At 60.1% G+C, this 6,186-nt stretch overlaps 1 long non-coding RNA gene across 1 annotated transcript; it reads right to left on the bottom strand.

Moving 5' to 3' along the window:
- Positions 1–2,117: 2,117 nt before the first annotated feature.
- LOC132530698 (uncharacterized) lies at positions 2,118–5,295 on the bottom strand. Its single transcript, XR_009543857.1, has 3 exons — positions 5,197–5,295; positions 3,823–4,158; positions 2,118–3,345 (listed from the first exon to the last, which is right to left on the bottom strand). It is a non-coding gene; the product is annotated as an uncharacterized LOC132530698 (long non-coding RNA).
- Positions 5,296–6,186: the final 891 nt, after the last annotated feature.

Genomic DNA, 6,186 nt, shown 5'->3' with positions numbered 1-6,186 from the left:
GGGGGGGCTGGGCCTCACTCAGGGTCCCTGCGGGCAGATCTCACCGCTTGGGAGAAGTTTACGTGGCAGAGCCGGTCCAGGGTGCCCGGCCCTTGTGAGAGCTGCTTCCAAGCCCCTCCCCGCTGGATGGAGACGCAGCCCCCTCGCTGTGCTGACGCGTTCCCAGTGGGGCCTAAGTCCACCCGTGCGCGGGGCACTGACGTGGGTGCATTGGATGGTGAGGGGACCGCTGGGATCGTGCTGCAGAGGCGATTTCAGGAGGACGGGAGGGACCACACGCCGTAGCACCTGCTGATGGAGAGTCTCGGGAACAGGGTCCACGGCTCCCGCCGTCTGGAAATGGTGATCCTGGACTAAGCACTGCGGCTGGGGGCTGCCAGGAAGAAGCAGGAAGGCGGCAGCCCACGAGGGGTCACCACGCCATCCTCGTTCAGCGCCAGTGACGTGCCTGGACCTTGACACAAGCGAGCTCTTTCGATCCCACAGCATCCCTGCAAGACCAGCACCATGGCTCCCGCCACCAGGAAGCTGGTGCTTTACAAGGGGAACAGTTCCCCTGTGAACCTGGGGAGGTGAGTTCACTCTGGTGGGAAAATGGTCCCTTCTTAGCACCTGGGACCTCGCAGGTGCCGTCAGCGTTATTCTTGCCTCTGCCGTGGGCGCAGAAAAGCCCTGAGGCTGGTAGGCTTGGCCCCAGTCCAGACCGGCTCCCAGAGGCACTTTGCCCTCCCTCCCGTCCCATCACTTGCTACAAAGCTCTCAGGGCCCGCCCACTGGACCGCGCCCCATCCCCAGAGGGGCACCTCGCACCCAGGCTCCCTTCAGCGCTCTGTGTCCCTAGACAATGTGAATCCCCTACCAGCCGATCGCCTGACTTGCGACTGCCCTCAGCGCCAGCCCTGGGTCTCCATGGGCTGCCTGCTCTTGGGATGCACACACGTGGGGCTGCCCACTCCAAGGTCAGAGCGAAGCTGCATGCAGCCCCAGAGGAGGTGATTACCTTCTGTCCCAATGCACAAAAGACTGGATGTGCCTGAGGACTTGCTCCAAAACACACACGGTCCGGGACGCTCCACAAAGTTTACACCCACCCAAAGGACACGTTACAGTCAAGTCTCAATCCCTGGATTCCTCCTGAGACCTTTGGGAAGGGAGGGGAGAGGCAGGGAAGCGGCAGGGGCTGCTGTCCCAGGTCACCAACCAGGTGACCGCAGACAGGAGACGCCCTCCCGGGGCCTCATCCGTAACTCGGGGGCTGCGACCCCTTCCTTCCACTGAGCACACAAGCAGAAGAGTTTTAGGTCCTGCCCTTGGGGAGAAGGCCCGCTGTTAGCCAGGCTCTGGGGACACAGGAGGGCACCAGAAGTGGTCCGTCCATGAGGGGGTCTCTGCAAGCCTCCACACAGACCGAGAGCTGCTGCCCACCCCATGACACAGCCGCGTCTTCTACCTGCAGGTGCACGGCACTGCACAGAGCAGGACGTTTGGCCAACATAGGTACAGAGAAAAGGACACAGAACAGGTAAGGACATCATTCTCTCCAAGGGCGGGAAGCGGAGGCCAGGGCACGTCTCCTAACACGAGGCCACAAGGAGCTCGGCGGGCAGAGATTTAGGCTAAGCGAGATGAACAAAGGGGCAGGGACTGGACAGTGCGGGAATGTCCAGAGGAGGAGGGGCCTGCAAGGACACGGGCTGCCCGGACTCACTGCAGGGCCAGCAACCGAACCAGCTGGACCGAGGGGCGCCCAGCGTGAGGCTGGGAGAGAGAAGCCTGGGACCCTCCTCGGGGTGGGGGAGGGGTGCAGGGGGGCAGAGACACACCTCGGGTCAGGCAGCTGGGCGCCAGGGAGTCCCGCAGAGAAAGGAGTGGTCCTGACCCTCGATCAGAACTAACCCGAAAGAACCCAGGTCCCACGTGGCTCAATCTTGGTTTAAAGTAACATTTGAGCAACAAAGTCCAGCTGCCAGAAAAATGAAAGTTTTGAACATGCTTAATTTCTCTGTTTCTGTCTTTCTCGGCCTCCCATCTTCCTCCCCCTCCGGCCAAAACACCTCCACCCACCCCCAGGCGGAAATACAAGCAAAATTCTCAGCAGTACTCCTTAAAATTCTTCTTTGACATCGCTGCCGCTCCCCAAGATTCCACACTGACGGCCACTGCTAAAAACCTTTCTTTTCCCTTCTGCTCTCAGGACTCTTGTGGGGTCGGGGCGGCCACGTGATTTCCTGACGGGGGCCCCCCTGCACCCCTCACCCCTCCTGGTCCTGTGCTTTCCACAAGGAGGGGCAGTTCCAGGACTGGAGGGTCTGGAACTGACACAATCAGGGGTCTCTTCTTCAGAAAAAGAATGCAGAATATGGGCGTGGAAGGAAAGAGAACAATTATTTGGAACAGAGAAGAAATCAGAGCAAATTATAATTATTCAAAAGCTGACAAAAGCATAACAAAAAAAGAGAAAACAGAACGCTTTTGCTAATTCAGTCCGTGATGGTGACTAGCATTTTGAAATATCTCCTACGGAGAGGGGAAGAAGGGAACCAAGCCTTTCTCCTAACACGTTGTTTGGGTTGTTTCCTTGCTCTCCATCACTTAGAAAGCTTCCCTCCACTTCACGATGTCCTGCAAACGTCAGCTGCAGCTGAAGGTGGGTGAAGCTCTGGTTCTGGCGGCCGGCCCGCGCCAGCCGGCATCGGGGGTCCCTCAGCTCTGCAGGGCTTGAGACTTCGCATCGTGTCCTGACCTCTGGGGGCATCAGAACGGCCTGGAGAGTTTTTCTGCAACCAGACGGCCAAGCCCTGACCCCTGGTGAGGCAGGCTCTCTAGGGCTCGAGCACCCACAATTGAAACCACAAACTTGCGGCCGGGGGCCCACCAGCATGGAGGAGGTGTTTCTACCAGGTTCAACGTGTGAGCTCGGAGACAAATCACTGCTGTCCTTCGTGGTCACCAGGCCGGGCTGCAGCTGTGCTCCCTCCTTCACACCATCCATGCCGGTGTTCACAAGCGCCCAGCGGTTTCCTCTGGGAGCCTGGGGGCCGGCGGGCCCTTTGGTCAGAAGAGGCTGAGGGACTGTCTTAAAAACGAGTTTGGGCGTCAGTGCACTTTCATTTAGAATAGGTCATAAACATCAATTCAGGTGACAAGGTTTCTAAATCTACTTTTCTTCACACTTTACCTAGTGTATTCATTTCCCGGGGCTGCTGAAACAATTTCCCACGGGCTGGGGGCTTCAAGCAGTAGAAACATGTTCTCCCGTGTCTGGAGGCTGAGACCGGGTGTCGCGCTCGGCCCTCCAAAGGCGTCCCAGAGAGACTGGGAGAAGACGGCGTCTGCTTATTTCCTCTAGTATTGAAAACTCGAGTCAAACACCACCACCACCACCCCACACACACACACACACACACACACGTCTCTGTGGAGCGCGGGAAGGGAGACGGGCCGACTGGTGATGGGACTTGTCGAATCTGAGGACAGCAGGAGAGATGAGGCAACCTGTGCTGGGGCCCGGAGCTGCTGGACTGAACTGAAAACCGTGCAGATCACGACCTGTGAACCAGGGGGTGGGGTACCACCCGGCTCGCCCCGCCCCGTAGCTCCCTGAGCATCCGAGCTCCCACTTTGGGCAAAAGAAAACCCGAGGGTCATTCTGATTGAAGGAGCAGTTTCAGTACTGTCACCTAAAGGAAGCAGAGTCACAGATGTGTTCCTTACAGATCCCAGATCCCGGGCGGGGTGGGGAAGGGCAATGGGCTGGGGAGCAGCCCCTAGGCCGGGTCCCCAGCCAGCAGGGGAGACGGCAGGGTGGCAAGTACCTCTCACCTGTGCGGTGATCAGGGTGGAGGGCACCCAGTTTTGAGGGCTCGGCTCTAAGCAGTCGTTTCGAAGGGCTTCCTGGGAGCGGGGAGCAGGACCCCTAATCTCAGGGCCTGAGTATCCCAGTTCGGTGTGAGCAGGGTGGTCAGGCTGTGACGTGCCGGGGCAGGGACTCCGGAGGGCGGGTTTCTCATCACACAGCCCGGCAAGGAGCCTCAGCAGCAGGACCGTAGCTCCCCGGGGAAGAGGCGGCTCCCTGGCGGCTCCCAGGGGAAGAGGCGGCTCGGGGACTCTGGACGCAGGGAGGCGCCCAGAGAGCACGTGCCTGGGGCTCTGGGGATCCTGGACGCAGAGAGTGTGGAACTGAGGGTGGCACTGGCCAGGCCGTGTGTTTCTGACTTGGAGGGAGGCCAGGAGGCTGCTGGGCCTCCAGAGACACGGGCCAGCCGGGCGGATAGAGTAAGTCACTGCCGGGGGAAGGTGTCTGGGGACCGTCAAGGGGTCTTCCCTCCCGCCCTCAGCGTCACCCTACCCTCCTCCGTCTCCCCCGGGTCCCCGAGTCGCAGGCCTTGAACCGGCCCCGCCCAGCAGCCTGCGGAGGCTGGGACTCTGCACCAGCATCTCGTGCTGACAGGTGACAGGCCCCTACATTCCTGAGGAATGAGAGCTCTCCCGAAATAGAGAGCGTTTGGAGCAGGTAAACCTGTTTTCTCAGGCAGCCCTGGTGCCTGCATGTCAGGAGTCGGGCACGGCCCCCCTCAGTCTGACCCACGTACTGCAGGACAGGCCACCACAGACGTTCCAGGGCAGGTTCTAGCGTCTACACCAGTGGTCCCCAACCTTTTTGGCACCAGGGACCGGTTTCGTGGAAGACAATTTTTCTACGGACCGGGGCGGGGGCGGGGGGATGGTACAGGCGGTGAGGAGAGCGACGGGGAAGCAGGTGAAGCTTTGCTTGCCCGCCACTCACCTCCTGCCGTGCGGCCGGGTTCCTAACAGGTCGTGGACCTGCGCTGGTCCGTGGCCCGGGGGCTGGGCACCCCTGGTCTAGAGCACCTGCAGCCACGAAAACCTTGCCCGAGGGTGAGAAATCCCTCCACGGAGAGGACGGTGGGGATGTGCTGGGGACGTGAGACATGGGACGACCATGCCTTCCCTCAAGCCCCTTCCCACCATCACACTTCCCGCGGCCCAAACAGCCGCGCCCTCTTCCCCCCTCCCCTCCCCTCCCCTCCCTCTCCTCCCCTCCCTCCCCTCCCCTCCCCTCCCTCCCCTCCCCTCCCCTCCTTCCCCTCCCTCCCCTCCCCTCCCCTCCCTCCCCTCCCCTCCCCTCCTTCCCTCTCTCCCCCATCAGGCCCGCAGCCCTGCATTGCACATCACCTTTCTGAGTCTGTCTTTTCACCTCTTCAATGGTAGGAGTGAAAACCTGATAGAACTTTTGTGAATATAAATCAGAAAACGCGAGCAAACTGCTTCCCCCGGGGCGGCCATGCAGTAAGCGCTCAGTAAAATGTCTGTACTTTAGAAGAGAGGGAGTCCGCCTTGTCAGAGCTGAAGGAATTTCCCAGGGTGACAGTGCTATTTAAAAACAAATATTTTTTTTCTTTTCAAGTTCCAGCATTGAGAATGGTTCCCAGTGCATTTTAGGTGAAAAACAAACAGAAAAGCTAACCTTTTGTGCTGTGGTGTTTGGTTACAGAACAGGGGTGGGTAAAGGCCAAGGGAAACCTGGTCTCAGAAGAGAGACCATTTCTGGACCTGTGCGCCTGGCCGTCAGCAGCTGACGTCCCCAATGGAACAAAGGGATGGTGTTCCCACCGGCCCCGAAGCCCAGAGGGCAGGCACGGAGCCCACATTCATCCCCGACGGCCCTGCCCCAGCCCAGTTCAGCTGACACCCGCATCCGCTGGACACGCTGGGGGACACGCCCGCCTCGGGGTGGTGTGTGCAGACCTATTATCCACGGCCGAGCCCTGCAGGGTCACGAACAGGACACTTGGCGTCAGAACCTGCAAGTTTGCATTGAAGGGTGGGACCTGCCGGGGCTCTGACTCAGGAAGGTCAGGGCTGAGGCAGTGAGAATGCCGTGACCCGCTGCCTCTCCCCGAAGAGTCATCAGGCTTGAAAGGAGGCTGGTGGCCTGATTCTGGGGCAGGAGGGGACTGAGCTTCGGGAAGGAGTGAAACCACCACGCCTCGCTCGGCCAAAAACTCACAAAGGGGTAAATCAGCGTCCGAGTCCACTGGCCTTGCTCGGTGCAGGGAGCCCGGGGCGTGCGTCCAGCGAGGCACGGGGACAACCGCGCCTTGGAATGTTCCGTGGGGAGTTGCCCAGCGCCCTGTGGCTGGTGTGTTGACAGGACTCTGCTGA

This window comes from Lagenorhynchus albirostris, chromosome 12 (genome assembly GCF_949774975.1).
Source record: "Lagenorhynchus albirostris chromosome 12, mLagAlb1.1, whole genome shotgun sequence".
In the NCBI taxonomy this organism is placed as follows: domain Eukaryota; kingdom Metazoa; phylum Chordata; class Mammalia; order Artiodactyla; family Delphinidae; genus Lagenorhynchus; species Lagenorhynchus albirostris.
Note: the sequence above shows the minus strand (reverse complement) of the source record. Positions and strands in the feature narration are given on the sequence as shown.